The sequence below is a fragment of the Panthera tigris genome, chromosome A1, assembly GCF_018350195.1.
Source record: "Panthera tigris isolate Pti1 chromosome A1, P.tigris_Pti1_mat1.1, whole genome shotgun sequence".
NCBI lineage: Eukaryota > Metazoa > Chordata > Mammalia > Carnivora > Felidae > Panthera > Panthera tigris.
In genome coordinates, this window is record NC_056660.1 from 38,972,289 (window position 1) to 38,990,812 (window position 18,524).

An 18,524-nucleotide genomic window follows, 5' to 3' on the forward strand; every position below is an offset into this window, starting at 1 on the left:
ATAAAAGCAACATTTACATGAATGTTCCTTATAATGTTATGTTTGCATATGCAGTTATAATATATCATTTTTATATGCAAAAATTGCATATTTTATTCATGGTGTACACAGAGGCATTACTTTTATTTATAAATATCAGGATTTAATTTTTTGGTTTAATACTTTATATTTCTATAAATTGGGTTTTTAGTAGTAAATTACAAGTCCATATTGTGAGCTGATGAAGGGTGGGTGTATATAATAACTACTTTTGTGTAACAAATACTGTGAAACTTAGCAACTTAAAATAACAATTTTATTTTGCTCAAGATGTTGTAGGTCAGGAGTTTGGAAAGAGCTTAGATGTTCGATTTTTCTTGGGATCTTCCATGAAATTATAACCAAATCTTAGTGGAAGCTGGTTCATCTGTAGGCTCAGCTAGGGAAATCATTTACATGGCCAGCAGTTGATGCTGGCTGTCAGCCTTCAGCTCATCTGGGGCCCTTCATGAGTGTCTACACAAGGTACCACCATAATAAGTCTTGGGCCTCCTTATATCATGGTGGCTTTTTGATAATGAAGCTTCCTGGAGGGAAGCTTAGGGCTCTAGCAAATTTTCCAGTGAACAAAGTGAAAGCCCCATTACCTTTTTTTTTTTTTTTTTTTTTTTACTCAGCCTCTGAAGTTACATAGCTCAATTTCCACAGGACTCTAATGATTTAAGAAGTCACAAGTTCACTCAGTCAAGAAGAGGATGTACAGACTTCACCTCTCAATGAGAAAACTCGAAGGCTTTGTGCCTATTATATTTTTAACCATTTCATGGAGAAATGAAAAATGTTACATCAGGGATATCTAAAAACACAGTAGTTTGCAGACTTTACAGTTGGAGTGAAGCAACTGGGACTTGAGTTTATGTACTCACATTTAAATATAGAGTTAAATCTACAAATCATTCTCTAGAAAGGAATGCCATTTAGCAGTGGCAGTGAGCTCCCTATGGCTTTCACCCTAAAAATAGATGAAAATGTTAAAAAAAACCTGAGCCCATTTAAATTGGAATTTATATGATATTTGGAGACATCAACATATTTAAACATGAAATGATCCAGATTGTCATTGTTATAATAAAAGGCCAAAAGTAGTGTGGTGATTGAGCAAATTTACTAAAATCAAAGATCATTTTTTTTTTCTTGAAACTCCAGCCATCAAAGAAAAATGTGGAAGATAGTCCCAAGATGAAAAAAGGTGGATTGGTATAGGATAAAACAGCCAGGCAGAAAGAAGAAAGAAGAAAACAGAGCCCATTCCTTTGGGAAAAGAAGATAGGAGAAATAATCAGTTACTTTTGGGGGAATCTCAAGAACTGTATATAAAGGTATAAATAATTCTTCATTTGTTGCTTCATTCTCAGGAAAGATTATAAAATCTAAATATCTGTTTAATACTTTTACTGATTTCCATCCAACTTCAAATCCTTATTTGGGGCACATAGTGAACTACAAGATTTATAGAAATATGGAAAAGCTCTTCTATATAAAACTGATATGTTTCCTACTGGTATATGATTACAACTAAATGCTATTAATCTGAGTGCTTTAGAACTATACCTATTACAGTCAATATTTGAAACTCACTGTCAATAAATTTGGAAAATATTTTATTCACAGTATTGCTAAATCTGTCTGTGCATAATGATATTCCTTGAACTATATTACAGTATTTGGCAAATGCATATGTTCCTTCCTGAAGAAAAGCCTCATCATTTATTTTCTTCCACTTAAAATCCTCCCTCTTGAAAAAATGTTCATATTTCTTAAAAAGCTTTATAAAACCTTTATGCTTTCACCCCATCCAGCATTACATTGCAGTTTGCAGAAAATTTTATGATTTTTCTTTTTCCTGGTTTTTGAACAAGTTCCATCTGGTCCTTTCCCTTGTGTTCTTTTTCTGAATAGCTCCTATTTGTTGCTGAGGTCATAAAAAACCCTCTACACAATTCTTAAACTTTCCTTTATCCTTTAAAGTAGAGGGAAGTGCCACTTTAAATTGTTCCCATGACAACTTCTACAAGTGCCATGGTAACACTGTGATTTCCTAAACCATACTAGCAATGTTAAAATGAAAAGTCCAAATTAATTATCAGAGCTCTGACGCAACACCATGAGTACAATGCAACTAGTCATTTACAATTGTTTTATTTGTTTACTTTTTATTACCTTTATAAGGTAAGGTGATAAGTTAGAAAAGCTCTTCAGATGATGTCATAGTCAGTATTCTAATTCCTTGATTGTGCTCATCCAGGTAGATGATATACCTGTGAAGCCTTTCCCTTTATGTTGATGTACACCTTACTTACATAATTCCATATTCTCCAAACCTTTGTTTTTTTACAACACCTATTACATTTCATATTGCCATATACATAAATATATTTCATCTCCTTTGGTGGAGGAAATGGTATCTCATTATTTATCATTGTACATTTTATTCACCAACATACGTCCCAAAAGGACTTGTCTAATGCCTTGTACTTGGCATGCAATGAATATTTGTTGAACTGATTCAAATTGAATTAAATATGAGTCAGTCATCAGGATTCATGGCATCACTTTCATCCAGGGCAAGTTAAGTTATTGAGTCACAGATTCATCCAGTTCATCCTCAAAATGGAATGAAGATAAGAAGGTGATGTATTTTTTCTAGATAATGAATTTTTTGTAGAAATGCAGGGGTTTTTGTTTGTTTTGTTTTGTCTTGGTCTACTTGTTTTATAGTCAGATAGACTTATATGCAGGAGAATGCGTAGAGTTTTTAATCTCAGTCTATTTTTTATTGCCTCCATCATCTGCTGGACAACTTGCACATGATATAGTATTTTATCATGTGATAAAATCCCCAGTTGCCATTACTCATGATCATGCAGCTCAGAGCAGCAGAATGAGATACCTACAGAAGGGTCAACCACATTGCAAGGCTTTCAGCAGGAAGCTGAAACAAAATACTCTGGAAGAATGAACTTCCAAGAAAAGAAATGGTCTAGAATGGCTTGTAAACATTATTATTCATGTTTAGACTTTATTCTTCAGAATATAAATGCTACTCACTAGTGGAAATATTCACTTTCTGTGACTTTAATTCTATCTGTAAATATACCATACTGTCACAAATTAATATTCCATAATAACTAGCTACATTTTCAATTTTAGTAAATTTTTAAGCCATTATAGGAAAAGAACTTTATTTCATTCACATAACTTCTGAAGCCCCGTCCACTGGTTACTGTAATATTGTCAGGAGTTTTCTTCAATATTTTTTTGTAAATGAATTGTATTATCTATTTTTTATCTTATATTTGTAGACTAAGACAGAAAAATAATAGCTTGAATTGGATGTATCTCCTCTTTTGCAAATAAGTGTTTCCATTTGAAGTCGAGTTGGGTAGTTTAAGCAATTACATTATTTACTTATGATTTATATTAATATTCTTTATATATTATGCGATTCAATAGCACATACTTAAGTTGTTATGTGGTATGCATATAACTCAGTATAAGAAGGATATTAATTTTTTAAAACTAACTTAATTTTGATATGAATTTGATAAGGCTTTTTAAACTGCTAAGCAAAGGTTCCTCTGAGTGGAGAAGATCTGTGATTACATCCACAGTTGTGTTTATTAAGAGCCATATATCAAATAAGTAGTCCCTTGTCTTCTCCTGATTTGTCTTCTGTCCTTGTACAATGTGAGCTTTTAAGGTCGAAAAGGAATCTAACTTCTAATTAATGATGACAATTTGACATATATATTATTTTCCCTCTTTAAATTCCACTAAATTGAAAATAAAGTTGAAGATATTATTAGTACACAGGGAACAATAGGATTATGAAACAGAGTAAACAAATAATTACAAAAAATGTTGGATGATAGAAGACAGATGCAATAATATAAATGACTTATAGGCAGCCATCCAAGTGACTGAAGTGAACCAATTAGCTTCTGGCTTCCTACAGTCACAAAACAGGCTTAAAACTTGCAGCGAACAGTCCTGCTGTAGATTCTGATGATATGTAAAGTTCTATATGATGAACAGGAGAAAAAAATCAGTCACTTATACTGAATAACAGCACCTGAGAGATTGGCCTGCAGACATAAGACAGCTGGAATCACAAAGGAAAGCACTCAAAGATGCAGTAGTATTTGGTGGTCTCTTGACAAAAGAACTTCCCTCACTCTATCACTGTACCCTGAAAGTACTTGTGTTTTTCCTCTGAAAGCAGACTTTCAATCAGACATTGAGTTCTGGCTTTTAAATATGAAGTCAGTTAAATGACCACAAGTATCACTAGCATTTCAAAAAACTCTCCAATGAGAGAGGAACAAGAAAACTACTACCATGATAAAAGAAATGTTAGGGGCATTCAGGTGGCTCAGTTGGTTATGCGTGGGACTTCAGCTCAGGTCATGATCGTTCAAGCCCCACAACTGGCTTGCGGCTATCAGCGCAGAGCCTACTTCGAATCCTCTGTCCTCCCTCTCTCTGTGCCCCTCCCTACTTGTGCTGTCTCAATAATAAACATTAAAAACAAAAAAATGTTAAGGGAGCAGAGACACCATTGAGAGTAAGAAACGTAGCCTCTCAATATTGTACAGTATTTATATTGTCACAATAATAGAAACATAAGCAAATGATTTAATTAATATTGGAATGTAGTCACTCAGGAAATTCAGGGACAAGTAAATGAGAAGTTGAAAAGGATAGGGGCTTACTATTGCAAATTTTTATAAGCAGTGGAGCTCAAAGTCTGAAGTTTTAGAAGACCCCTGCCCCAATTGCTAGGGTTGTGTCTGGTGGGTGTAGAGGTGCTCCTGTGGAGAAAGAGGGTAGAGACCCAGGAGCGGGTAGTATGGTCTGAGGATCCCCTTGGTCACACAGGGAAAAACAGTTCTCCTTCTTGGTGTGCATTTGGGAGAGGTAGTACTGCCTCTCAGGGGACAAAAGAGAAGGCAGATAACATCGAGTGGACCCATTAATTAGCATAGCAGCAGAGGCGTCTGCTGAAGGCAGCTACCCAGCTTTTGGCTGCACCTTACCACAAACTCCTAGCACCATGCAGTTATGCAACTATTTTTCTGGCACAAACCAGCACCAGCTACAGTGTCATCAGACCTTCCCCTTAGAGGATCAGCATGGGTCTGTGCTGCACCTGGTCCCTAAAATTTGGAGCTTTGAAAACCAGTCATGAGCCTGAGTTAAAACACAGGAGTGTTTTGTTATGGCAGAGGGATGGCTTGGACACAGATAGGGTGAAGACAGGGTTCTGACAAAAGCTAGGGACAAAAGAGGGGAAACTGCTTTTCTGTTAGGGTTTCCTGAACAGTGGTGGGCACGAACTCCTCACTCTGGGGACTAGAGCATGAGGCAACTCAATTTCCCCCCTTGCCCATCAGCACTGACCAACTTCAGTGAGCAACACAATGCCACCCAGTGGAGACTGGAGCTGCTTACATCAAGTCCCGCCCCACTGCAACTGCAGGTGCATTTTTCCTAGGCAAGTCTGCCTGAGAACCTGTGCAGTAAGCCCATCCATCTCTCAGAATACGAGCACAACCCCCCTCCTGCCCTGCACACACCAAGTCTACTGATGATATAGTGCCATAAAGTGTCAGCTCTAGGGGAAATAGGATCTAGCTTTTTCTAACAAGCAGACCAAAACACACCTAATTAAAACTCACCACACACTGGACCAAATCCAAACACTCCACACTGCAGGCAAGGAGAAACTCTGCAGAGATCTGATCTGAGGGAAAGAACAGCCAAAACACAACAGCAGAATACACACAGCATATGCCACCCCCCCCCCCAAAAAAAAAAAAAAACTCCTGAAGCACCAGATCCTGGTCAGTATATGACCTCTTCTTAATATAGCCATTACTTTCAGGAGCAGGAAATGTAACAGGTTTTCCTAACACACAGTAGACAGAGATCTAGGCAAAATGCCAAGACAGAGGAATTCATCCCAAAAGAAAGAACTGGAAGACATCAGGGCTGAGGATCTAATCAGAACAGATATAAGTAATATGTCTGAACCAGAATTTAAAAAAAAACAATCATAAGGATACTAACTAAGCTTGAGAAAAGCATGGAAGACACTAAACCTTTCTGCAGAGATAAATGAACTAAGAGCTAGTAAAGCTGAAATTAAAAAAAAAAAAATGCTATGACCAAAAGGCAAAAAACAACTGGATGCAATGAAAACAAAGATAGACGAAGCAGAGGAAACAATGATATAGTAGATACAATTATGGAAAATAATGAAGCTGAAAAGGAGAGAGAAAGAAAAGTATTGGATCACAAATGAAGACTTAGGGGACACAACAACTCCATAAAGCATAATAACATATATATCATAGGAGTCCCAGAAGAAAAGAAGGATAAGGGGCAGAATGTTTATTTGAGCAAATTTTAGCTGAAAACTTCTCTAATCTGGGGAAGGAAACAGTCCTCTAACTCCAGGTAGCACAGAGAACACACATCAAATTCAACAAAAGCTAGCCAAACCTGAGACATATCATAGTACAATTTGCAAAATATAGAGATAAGGAAAGAATCCTGAAAGCAGCAAGGGAAGATAAATCCTTAACCTACAGGGAAATACAAATGAGGCTAGCAGTAGATATTCCCACAGAAACCTGGTAGGATGTAAAGGAATGGCAGTATATATTTAACATTTTGAAGGGGGAAAAATATGCAGCAAAGAATACTTTATCCAGCAATGCTATCATTCAGGATAGAAGGAAAAATAAAGAGCTTCCCAGACAAACAAAAACTGAAGGAGTTCATGACCACTAAGCCAACCCTGCAAGAAATACTAAAAGGAACACTTAAGATGAGAAAGACCAAAAGCAACAAAGACTAGATAGGAACAGATAAAAATCTCCAGAAACAGCAACTCCACAGGTAATATAATGGTACTAAATTCTTATCTATTAACAATTACTCTAAATGTAAATAGACTGAATGCTCAATCAAAAGATACAAGGTATCAGGATGGATTAAAAAAAAAGACCCATCTATATGCTGACTACAAGAGACTCATTTTATTAAAAAAAATAATGTTTATTTATTTTGGGGGTAGAGAGAGACACAGAATGTGAGTGGGGGAGGGTCAGAGAGAGAGGGAGACACAGAATCCGAAGCAGCCTCCAGGCTCTGAGCTGTCAGCACAGAGCCCAATGTGGGGCTCAAACTCACAAACTGTGAGGTCAGGACCTGAGCCAAATCAGATGCTGAATCGACTGAGCCACTCAGGTGCCCCCAAGAGACTAATTTTATACATAAAGACAAATGCAGGTTGAAAGTGAGGGGATGGAGCACCATCTATCATGCTAATAGATTTCAAAAAAAAAGAAAAGAAAAAGCCAGAGTAGCCATACTTCTATCAGACAAATTAGATTTTTTTTTTTAATTTTTTTCAACGTTTTTTATTTATTTTGGGGACAGAGAGAGACAGAGCATGAACGGGGGAGGGTCAGAGAGAGAGGGAGACACAGAATCGGAAACAGGCTCCAGGCTCCGAGCCATCAGCCCAGAGCCTGACGCGGGGCTCGAACTCACGGACCGCGAGGTCGTGACCTGGCTGAAGTCGGACACTTAACCGACTGCGCCACCCAGGCGCCCCCAGACAAATTAGATTTTAAACCAAAGACTGTAACAAGAGATGAAGAAGGGCAGTATATCATAATTAAGGGGCCTATCCAACAAGAATATCTAACATTTATAAATACTTATGCCTCCAATTTGAGTTCCCAGATATATAAATCAATTAGTAACAAGCACAAAGAAACTTATTGATAATAATACAATAATAGAAAGGGACCTGTTTTTTTAGACTTTTATTTATTTTTGAAAGAAAGAGACAGAGCATGAGCAGGAAAGGAGCAGAGAGAGAGAGGGAGACACAGAATTGAAAGCAGGCTCCAGTCTCTGAGCTGTCAGCACAGAGCCCAAAGCAGGGCTTGAACTAACGAGTGGTGAGACCATGACCTGAGCTGAAGTGAGATGCCCAACCGACTGAGCCACCCAGGCACCCCAAAGACTTTAGCACCCCACCTACAAGCAATGGACAGATCATCTAAGCAGTAAATCGACAAGGAAACTGGCTTTAAATGATATACTGGACCAGGGGGACTTAACAGACATATTCAGAACTTTTCATCCTAAAGTATCAGAATACACATTCCTTTAGAGTACAGATGGAACACTCACTAAAATAGATCACATACTGGGTCACAAATCAGCCCTCAAGTACAAAAAGATTGAGATCATACCAGGCATATTTTCAGACCATTACACCATGAAACTTGAAGTCAACCACACAAAAAAATTTGGAAAGACCACAAATAAATGGAGGTTAAAGAACATCCTACTCTGGGCACCTGAGTGACTCAGTCAGTTAAGCATCCAACTCTTGATTTTGGCTCAGGTCATGATCTCACAGTTGTGGGATGAAGCCCCACATCAGTTTTCGCTCTGGATGCAGAGCCTGTGTGGGATTCTCTCTCTCTTTCTCTCTCTGCCCCTCCCCTGTTCTCTCTCTCTCTCTCAAACAAAATAATAATAATAATAACAATAATAATAAATAATAATAATAATAATAATTTAGAAAAGAGAACATCCTACTAAAGAACAAATGGATTAACCAGGAAATTAAAGAAGAAATAAAAAAAAAAAAAACGCATGGAAGCAAATGAAACTAAAAACACGACAGTCCAAAACCTCTGGGATGCAGCAAAGGGGGACATAAGAAGGAAGTATATAGCAATATAGGCCTACCTCAATGAGTAAGAAGACTCTCAAATCAACAATGGATATATTTATATATGATATAATATATAATATATATAGTATATAATGGATATATCTATATCAATTAATCCCTTCAATGTCACACACTTACCTGATACTACTCTCATTATATATATATATATATATAGAGAGAGAGAGAGAGAGAGAGAGTGAAATTTCAGGGCGCCTGGGAACCTCAGTTCAGGTAATGATCTCGTTGTGATATCGAATCAACAATGGATATATATATATATGTATATATATATATATGGTATAATAAATAATATATAATAATATATAATGGATATATATATCCCTTAATCCCCTGAATGTCACACACTTACCTGATACTACTCTCTCTCATCTATATCTATATCTATATCTATATCTGTATCTATATCTATATCTATATCTATTATATATATATATATATATATATATATATATATATATATGTAAACAGAATATTACCCAGCCATTAAAAAGAATGAAATTTCAGGGCACCTGGGAACCTCACTCAGTTAAGTGTCCAACTCTTGATTTCAGCTCAGGTCATGATCTCACTGTTGTGATATCAAACCCCACACTGGGCTCCTTGCTGGGTGCACAGTCTGCTTAAGAGTCTGTGTGTTCCTGTCCTTCTGCCCCTCCTTTGCTTGCTTCTTTCTCTCTCTCAGACAAACAAAAAACAGAATGAAATCTTGCCATTTGCAAGGACATGGATGGAGCTATGCTAAGCAAAATCTCAGAGAAAGAAAAATACCATATGATTTCAGTCGTATGTGGAATTTAAGAAACAAAGCAGATGAACATATGGGAAGGAAAAAAGAGAGAGACAGAGGGAAGCAAGCCATAAGAGACTTAACTATAGAGAACACATGGAAGTTTGATGGAGGTGGGTGGGGATGAGCTAAATGGGTGATGGGTATTAAAGAGGGCACTTATTGTGATAAGCACTGGATGTTAATATATAAGTGATGAATCACTAAATTCTACACCTGAAATCAATTTTACCATATATTTTAACTAACCAGAATTTATATAAAAACTTGAAAAAAGAAAAAAATGTGTTTGCAAGTGTATGTGTGGAAAAAGAAAAAAAGAAAGAAAGAAATATTGAAGCAGGGCCCTCAAGAAGCCAGTAGAAATTGTTAGGAGTAAGACTGAAAAGAACACACTGTTAGTATTGTAATGTTTATTAATAACTTGTTAACAATGTATTCATTAAGTTATATATTCCTTAAGTTATAATCATTCATGCTATTGATGGAAATGTAGACTTATTTAACTAATACAAAATTGAATTAATTGAGTTACCTAAAATATGGCTGGCATTATAATTTAAGAATATGAAATACACATTTTTATTGATGTTTAACCCATAAAAATGACATTACCAAAGTCACAAAGGCTGTAACTGTTCTCATATATTTCTTAAGTCTGGCTGATAACACTGATCACACTCTAGACTTTGCCTTTTTGTGGTTATGGGGTATGGAGGAGGAAAAGAATAAGGGAGTAATTTAATAACTATGCACCCTTTGTCAAAATCGAGTAGCTCATCTTGTTATGGAAAGGATCATTAATATTATTATTAACAATTTTAAGGGACCTTTCCAAAAGTATTCCTTTCAATTGATGAGCTGTTGTGGTGGTATAATAAATATTAAAAAGTCACAAACTGAAGATGAAAACTTTTTACCACTTGAATAAAATGACAAAGATTCGAGAGGTTTTTAACCTCCTTCGTGTCCCTGGTACAGTTTAGGTTTTGTCTTTAATATTTTCTTAGTTATCTCTATCTCAGCATTCTCTTGGGTAGAAAAATTAAGGAGACAAAAGTTCTTTAAAAAACAGTTGTGCTTACTTGTTCTAAGCATAAGAAATAGATAGGCATACTCGTGATTCCACTGAGCAAAAAATATAACCCATTAATCCCCTGAAATGTCTCATACCCGATACTACTCCCTCATTTGTTATGTTGAAATAAGTGTATAGAATAGGTATAATAAATTTAGGAAAGCAATATTTATCTATAGGAACTAACCAGAGACCAACTAACAGCCTTTCAGTGATGAATGGAATCCCAGTTTTTCTCAAGTTAAATTGAAGAGCATATCATCATTTTCTTGTGTAATGTCATTGCCATGAAAATGCATCCAGACCCTCTCAGGGAACTCTTTCAGCATGGTGCTGACTACTTTAGGCAGCCTCCTGTTCATTTGGAGAGTAGATTTATTAGTTAGAAATTCATTAAAAAAAACTAAGGAGAAGAGTCTCCTTATTGATTATGCCTTCTCTTCTTACTTTTGTCTCTGATGAAATATAGATTAAGTGGATTCCATTATCCCAATGACAGTTTCCCAAAAATTTGAAGAGAGTTATTTGGCCCATTTTAAATATTCAATGTTAACTCTACCCAGTTCTTCCAATCATTTTTTGGTGTGTGAAATAAATTTTTAAGAGCACTTAATATACTGCCTGCATTCCACAGAAAGAATTCTAGTTTATCAATATTCGCTTTGAATGTAGTGTACAAAATGAATAATCTTATTTCTACTAACTTCAGAGTCATCACAGAGCATACTAGGGATGTTTCAAATTTTATCCCTTAGTGCATCTATATTTCAACTATTAGATGCTATTATTGTGTTGGATATTTAGCAAAATTATTCTTTAGAAATTTTTAATAAATAATTTATATTTAATTTCAAATTTAAAACCTTTATTCCACACTAATATATTGTTTAACCTTCTATTTTATATGATTTCATCCAAAAGTCTTAAAACTTTTTAAAAAAGGATTGACATTTATCTCCAGTGATAGGTATTTTCTGTCCTTGACCCTGAATGCATTGGGAATATGAACACTATGTGATAATGGTAGGGTTGATTTGTTTTGGTTTTTCATTGTGGTAATGTTGGATATTGTGTTTTGATGTTCTCTCTTATGCTACATGCAGAGCTCCCAGTTAGTGGTGCCACACTTATCTATGTATTCCCAGATATTTATCCCCTAAAATATTGTCTAGTGAATAAATGAAGGGATATGTAAACAAATGAATAAAATTATATGGCAAACTATGCACCAAACTCTATTAATCATTTATAAATAAGCTTTAATTTGATTCATTTTCTATTTGAATTAACCATTACTTTTTTTATTGTACACATGAATTGAATATGATGTTTATTAAGTAGTTTGGTTAATACTTTAGTTGTCCAGTAGCACATTCATTTAAGCATAAATACATATTTAATGATATTGACTCAAACAATATGTTAAAACTGATACTTTGGTTAAAACTGTCAGTAAATCCACGATAGGGAAGTGGGACGATAAAGACATGGAAATGGAAGCAGGTATAATAAGACCATGTGTCTCATGTACTGTATATCCTTTCTTCTATTTCTCTTTGGCAAAAAAAAAAAAAAAAATCAATACTAGAAAGTTTAAATTTAACATTCAGAATAATTTGTTCCTCATGAACCATGCTAAATGTCTAGACAATGGTGAAGTCAGAACAGCCAATATCAATTTTCCAGGAGGCAATTTCATATTCTTTCATTATAAATAGAACTGAAAGTATCTGTTAATGCAGCTGTTACCTTGCAAGAGGTTTTTTAAGGTTGGCAAACTTTTTTTTTTTTTTTTTTATGTTTTAGAGTGCTAAACTATTTTGGCTTTAATGAAACTTAGGGTGAAAAAGAGAGTAAGCCTTAATTTAAAATTCATTTAATTTGTATCACTTATATATTATAATGATCTTTTAAATATTCTTATATTTTCTAATAGTTTAAATTACTTTTAGTAATGTTATTTTAATCAAATTAAGTCTTTGATAGCCTTGTTGAGCAAAAGAATTAGAGTTCTAATAGTAGTGAAACTACACCCAAGGAAACATGGTATAAACTCTCCAAATCTATTTATGTTTTTAGTCAAGATTTTATGCAAGTTGTTTCCATAAGTATTTATTAAATGTAGTAAATCAATGAAATACATGGGCTTATTATTTGAGTTTTAATCATTAATGTATAAACCTAAAATTATATTTCACATTGAATTTGTAATTTTACTGAGACTCAAAATTTCATTTGCTCATGTGTGGAAAATTAGTTAACTGGAAATTGAGTCTTACAACTATATATACATTTTGTATTGTTGCCATAATAGATTTCTACACACTTAGTGATATAAAACAAGCCAGATTTATCACTGAATAGCTTTGTAGGTTAGAATCCCCCACAAGTCTCACTGGACTAAAATCAAGGTATTGTACAGATGCATTTCTTCAGGAGTCTCTACCAGGGATTTCCTTGCCTTTTCCAGCTTTGAAAGGCTTTCCGCATTCCTTCATTCATGACCTCTTTCCTCCAACAAGGTAGCTTCTTAAAGTCCTTAACCTTAAACTCATCTGTAATTTGTTGCTTTGTTTGGTTTGGTATGTTTTGTTTTTGCCATGTTAAGTAACATATTTAAAAATTCCTGGGATTAAGGCATGGATATCTTTGGAAGGTTTGTTATTCTTTCTACCTCACATAAAATCCATTGTAGTTTCTTCTTCTTTTTTTTCTATTATGATTTTAGAGCAAAAAAGTGTTTACTTTATTAAAACTTACCTACTTTATTTTAATAAATATATTTTCTTAAAATTTACATTAAGTGAATGGTACAACCTTACAGTTTAGGTTATGTGAGAAAATGCCTAGAGAGTAGATATAGAAAAAAATGAACATAAAGGAACTTCTACATATTTGGGGATTTTTCAATCACTTCGTTTAAATCTCTTCAGGCTATAATGGAGGAGTTATAATTGAAAAAAAAGAAAGCAATACAAGATAAAAAATAATACTTTGAGAACCTGCTATAAAGTAAACATTAAATTGGAGACTGTATAATTCACAGGACATAAATATTGATTTATTCCTTCATCTAGATAATATTATCTTTGATTTTTTGATGTTGATGCCATGTGTCCACCAATGCAAGTTTCTAGGGATGCATGTTAAGTAAGTCAAATTTTCTACTGTGGAAACCTCCATAATATCGGGATGTACAGAAAAGTTAATACATATTTGCCAAATTATCTAGTAAGTGTTATAACCTAAATATGCATAATTTGCTATTTGAAAAATGAGTACAAGTAGTTATTATCCTTGGATAGCAGAGAAGATAGAAATTAGAGATACTGTTCAAGGCTATTTGCTGTTGTCAGAAGCTTATAAGCTTCTTATGAGAAAGGAATAGATCTTGTTAAGATTTGTGTCTTCATGGCCTATCACGGTGCTAAACACACAGTAGATATTCAACATTTGTTTATTATTAAAGGAGATTATGGTTCAGGTTGTAGAGAAGAAACTAACATTAGTTGATTATTTTCCAAGTGTTGACACATATCACATATTGTTGAATCAGTAACCATATATAGAAAAGAAGGGGACACCCATTTATTTTAAGGAATATTTGGAAGCTCAGAAATTTAGTGACTTTCACTGCTCCTAAAGGTTCATCTAGTAATTAAAAGGTAGAGTCAGAAGTTTTGTAATTGTTTGCAAATTAAGTTACATCTCATTCCAAAAATTATGTTATGCCCGTTTTATTAAAATATACAATTTTCTTTCTATAAGTAGGCTTCACACCCAGTGCAGACCCTAGTGCCGGGTTTGAACTCATAATTCTGAGATGAAGACCTGAACAGAGATCAACAGTCAGTCACTTAACCAACTGAGTCACCCAGGCGCCCCTAGAATATCATAATTTGGTGGTGGTGGGGTCACCTAGGTGGCTCAGTCAATAAAGCATCCAACTCTTGATTTCAGTTCAGGTCATGATCTCATGATCATGAGATCAAGCCCAGCATCGGCTCCACACTGGGCGTGGAGCCTGCTTGAGATTCTCTCGCTCCTTCTCTCTCTACCCCTCCCCCGCTCGTGCTCTTTTTCTCTAACTAAATAAATTTTTCAAAACCTTTAAAAAAATAATATTTTTAAAACATGTATTCCTTTATGGTAACTTAAAATGTTGAACTTTCTCAGAATTGCATCCATTTCTTCTCTTCATGGGAAGAACCCCTCCCTGGTCAAAAATCAATTCCAAGTTTAAAATTGGTGCTTGATATTCAGCTTCTTATCACCAACTGAGAGAAATTTGTTAACCATTGCTCCCTTCAGTTTGCATGAAACAAATACTTTTATTTAAAAATTATGTAATTAAATTCCTAGCAAAATCCCTGAAGATTTTGATTTGCCTTTCCTTGGAGTACACTTTCTTATAATTGATAAATTCTGAGGCACACCTATATACATACTTGAGTGAATCACTGAAAATCATTTTGGTGGTGTTTAGTCACAAAATAAATTATGAACAATTATCTAGGATAAATAATAACAATAAGAAGAAAAGTGTGAAAAATTCCAGATTTGTGAGAAATAGCATATTTTGAGAACTGGATATTAATGAACTTCAGGGAATAGAAGAAATAAGGGAATGATGCCAATTGATAAATACTTAATTGGTTTCTACCAATAAATGCCAAGCAATTATCTGAGGACCAGAAATCTGGTCAGGTAGTAAAGAGACTATGTACAACCTGCATATATATATGTATAAATGTATAGGTGCTCATATAAAGATATCAATTTGCACTCAAGCAAGTTAAAATCCATTTCAGAGTTAATTAGAAATTTATTTTGGAAGAATACTCTTTGGAACAAAACACTAAAGAGTTGAGCAAAATAAATGAGGTAATTCAGAGAAGGCTCCATGGAATGTGTGAATTTAGAGCTTGACTTTTTGTTGTCATGATGATAAACTGCCCAAGAAATTGGAAGATCATTACAGTCAAGAACGGTTGTATGACATAAGGTATAAAAGTAATGTAAAAATTATATAGCAGGGGCAGTGAGATAACTGGCCTAGTTAATTGTGTTGCAAGGTATAATGAATTTAGAAATATATTTTATGTGACACAAAGGTATTTCCTTACTTGTCTATGTAATTTTTAAAGCTAAACATATTCTAGTATTTTTAGTAAAAACAACTAAATAATTAATTCTGGTATGAAGCTATGTCATGGTAAGTATGAGAATGCTCGGTAATTATGTTTCTCTTCACAGAGAACTGTATACCACATAATATTAACCTTCATTGCAGGGTCTATAAAGCCAAAGTAACAACTTGGCAATATAAATTTTCTAAAATATAAATTTATAGATTATACCATGCACACATACATGCTTGCCTATATGATATATTTCAACATAGATATTTTAAGGAGATTATTATATTAAAAAGATTAAAAAATTCTGCAGTAGCATTGATAAGAACATTATACTTTCAATAATTCTCTGTATATCTGCTTCTCTATTTCAATTCTCACTCTGATTCTAATGCTTAACGCCCTAGGTGCTTTCTGCTTTAGCTTTTATTACGTTAGTCATGCCTCAATCAATTTGATGTTATGAAATTAACATTCAGAATGCTGAGTTTTCTGAAAGCATTCTTTTTGATGTGAATAATTTCTGTTTCTCTATGATTCAGAATTATCGTCTTTGTTATAAAATTTTATAATCTAATTTTCTATAATTGTGTGATTAATGCTTTCCTTTGGAGGAAAATCATTGATTTCTATATTAAAAAAATTGCTTCAACAGTTAGATATATTTTACCCAGCTGCATTATAATTATTTCAGGTTTATAAAATAAAAACCGTGACTTTTTACTTTTAATTGATTTCAAATAGCAAAAGTATCGTTTTGAATTTTAGGGAAAATAATATTCAGTGCATTTCTTTCTGTGTTTGGGTATAGAATTAATTCTTTTCTCTTTGCTGTTAAAGTTATTTTTAGGTTTACTTAATAATCTTAAAGTTTAAATGTTTTTCCTCAAGATGAAAACATTCGGCAATTCTATTGCAAAACTGTTTAGGTCTTACTGTCTTTTAGGTTTCTGATAGAAATATATTGTTATTATTTTTGAATCTTGGTAGAGGAATAGAATCTTTTTTTTTAAACTCATTTTCATCTTTGGTTGATGAATTTGTAATCATGTACCAATATTAGAATGAACTTTAACTGATTCTCTTACCTTAGTTTAAGGAACTATGGAAAATAACTGTTTGCAACCCTTTGTATTACAGTTAGGAGAGAGACAGCTTATCATTCATTCTGTTATGGAAGCATAATAACTCTTCAAGCTAAGTGATATAGTGGGTAAAACTACACTTAGGTTTCAAGATCACTGTACCACAGACTAGCTATGTGACTGTGTGCCTGTGTTTCTTAAATGATATGATAAATGAGATGTACATGGAACTTAATAAGTAATACATGAATATAATTTTCATTTTCCATAAAAATATAAATAAATTAGAGGGGCTGTTTCCTCACTAGTTAATATTATAGGAAGTGAATAAAATTTTACAAATTTGATGTAATGCTTACTACATATCAGGCAATGTGCTGAGATTTTCACATTTTGTTAAAAGGTAAAGAATTCCAAGTCTACCCTTAATTCACTAAAATATCCTGAGTGTGATGCCTTTGCAAAAGGTCTGTCCTAAATAGCACTGCACACACTCATAGGTTTTTCAGTAAGGCTGTTTTGTTTTGTTCTGTTTTGTTTTATTTTAAATCTGCCATTGGCAAGTTTACGGAAAAACAAAAAACTATATATACACACATATAATTAAATGCGTGCAATTTTAAGAACTGGGATTTATTTTAGTGCTAGTTGTTCTTATAATACTGGGATAATAACAACATGTTCAGTGACTGATATTGAATGGTATATTGTTATTGTTATTTTTTAATGTTTTCACATAGGAAAATAAAAAGTTGATAGAATTAAATATATTTAGTCCTCTTCTGTTTTCATTCATTCCTTTCTTCCTTATTTTCTTCTTTTACTCTTTCATTATTACATTTATTCATTTAGAATGAGTAACTGTTCTACATGTTGTGGTTAAAGCAGTGAACAACAACATAATAGTTTTCATGAAACTAACACTCTAATAGATGAGTGGTTCAGGTAATTCTGGCTGCTGTAACAGCTAAATCTAAAATACTTAATGGGTTAAACAGCTTAAGGTTTGTTTCTTATTTATGTCACTGAACAGTGAGTGTATTCCTGGTTGGGGCCTTCCACGTGGTTAAATCAAGCAAACAGTTTTCTTTCATCCAGAGGCATCCCTCAAAGTCATGGGTTACTTTCCATTCATCTGACCAATGGGGAAAGAGAACATCGAGAAAGTACAGCATCCTCTTAACTACTTCAGATTGAAAGAGACAAATCATTTTTGCTCTTGTTCCATCATTGAGAACATGGCTCAAGTTCCCAACATGGGGAGCAAGACGTGGGAATAGGACTCCTGACTTTACAACTGATTCCAAGCAAAATTAAACCCTGTGAAAACAGCAAGATGCGTATGATCAACTAACTGTCGTTGCCACTGTCCACCATGGTGATAAGCAAATCTGTCTTCTACTTTTCTTCTGAAACACAGAATGTCTTGTACTTTCTCCAAAGAATACAACACAAATTGCCTCTAATAACTGCATCTGATTTAAGGTCCAAGTAATGAGAAGTCGTCTCCATAAGATCTGGATGTGGTTCTTCTTGAACCGGCAAAGTGTGAGCTAGAATAGATACATGTCTGCAGCTCCAAAATTCCAAATATACAGGAGTGGAGCTGAGA

General features: G+C 34.1%; 1 long non-coding RNA gene across 1 annotated transcript in view; it reads left to right on the top strand.

Moving 5' to 3' along the window:
* The first annotated feature begins 1,189 nt into the window (after window positions 1-1,189).
* The window catches only part of LOC122236545, a 29,370-nt gene continuing 12,035 nt past the window's right edge, over window positions 1,190-18,524 (top strand). Inside the window, exon 1 of the long non-coding RNA XR_006214586.1 lies at window positions 1,190-1,358. This is a non-coding gene — a long non-coding RNA (uncharacterized LOC122236545). The remainder of the gene's footprint in view (window positions 1,359-18,524) is intronic.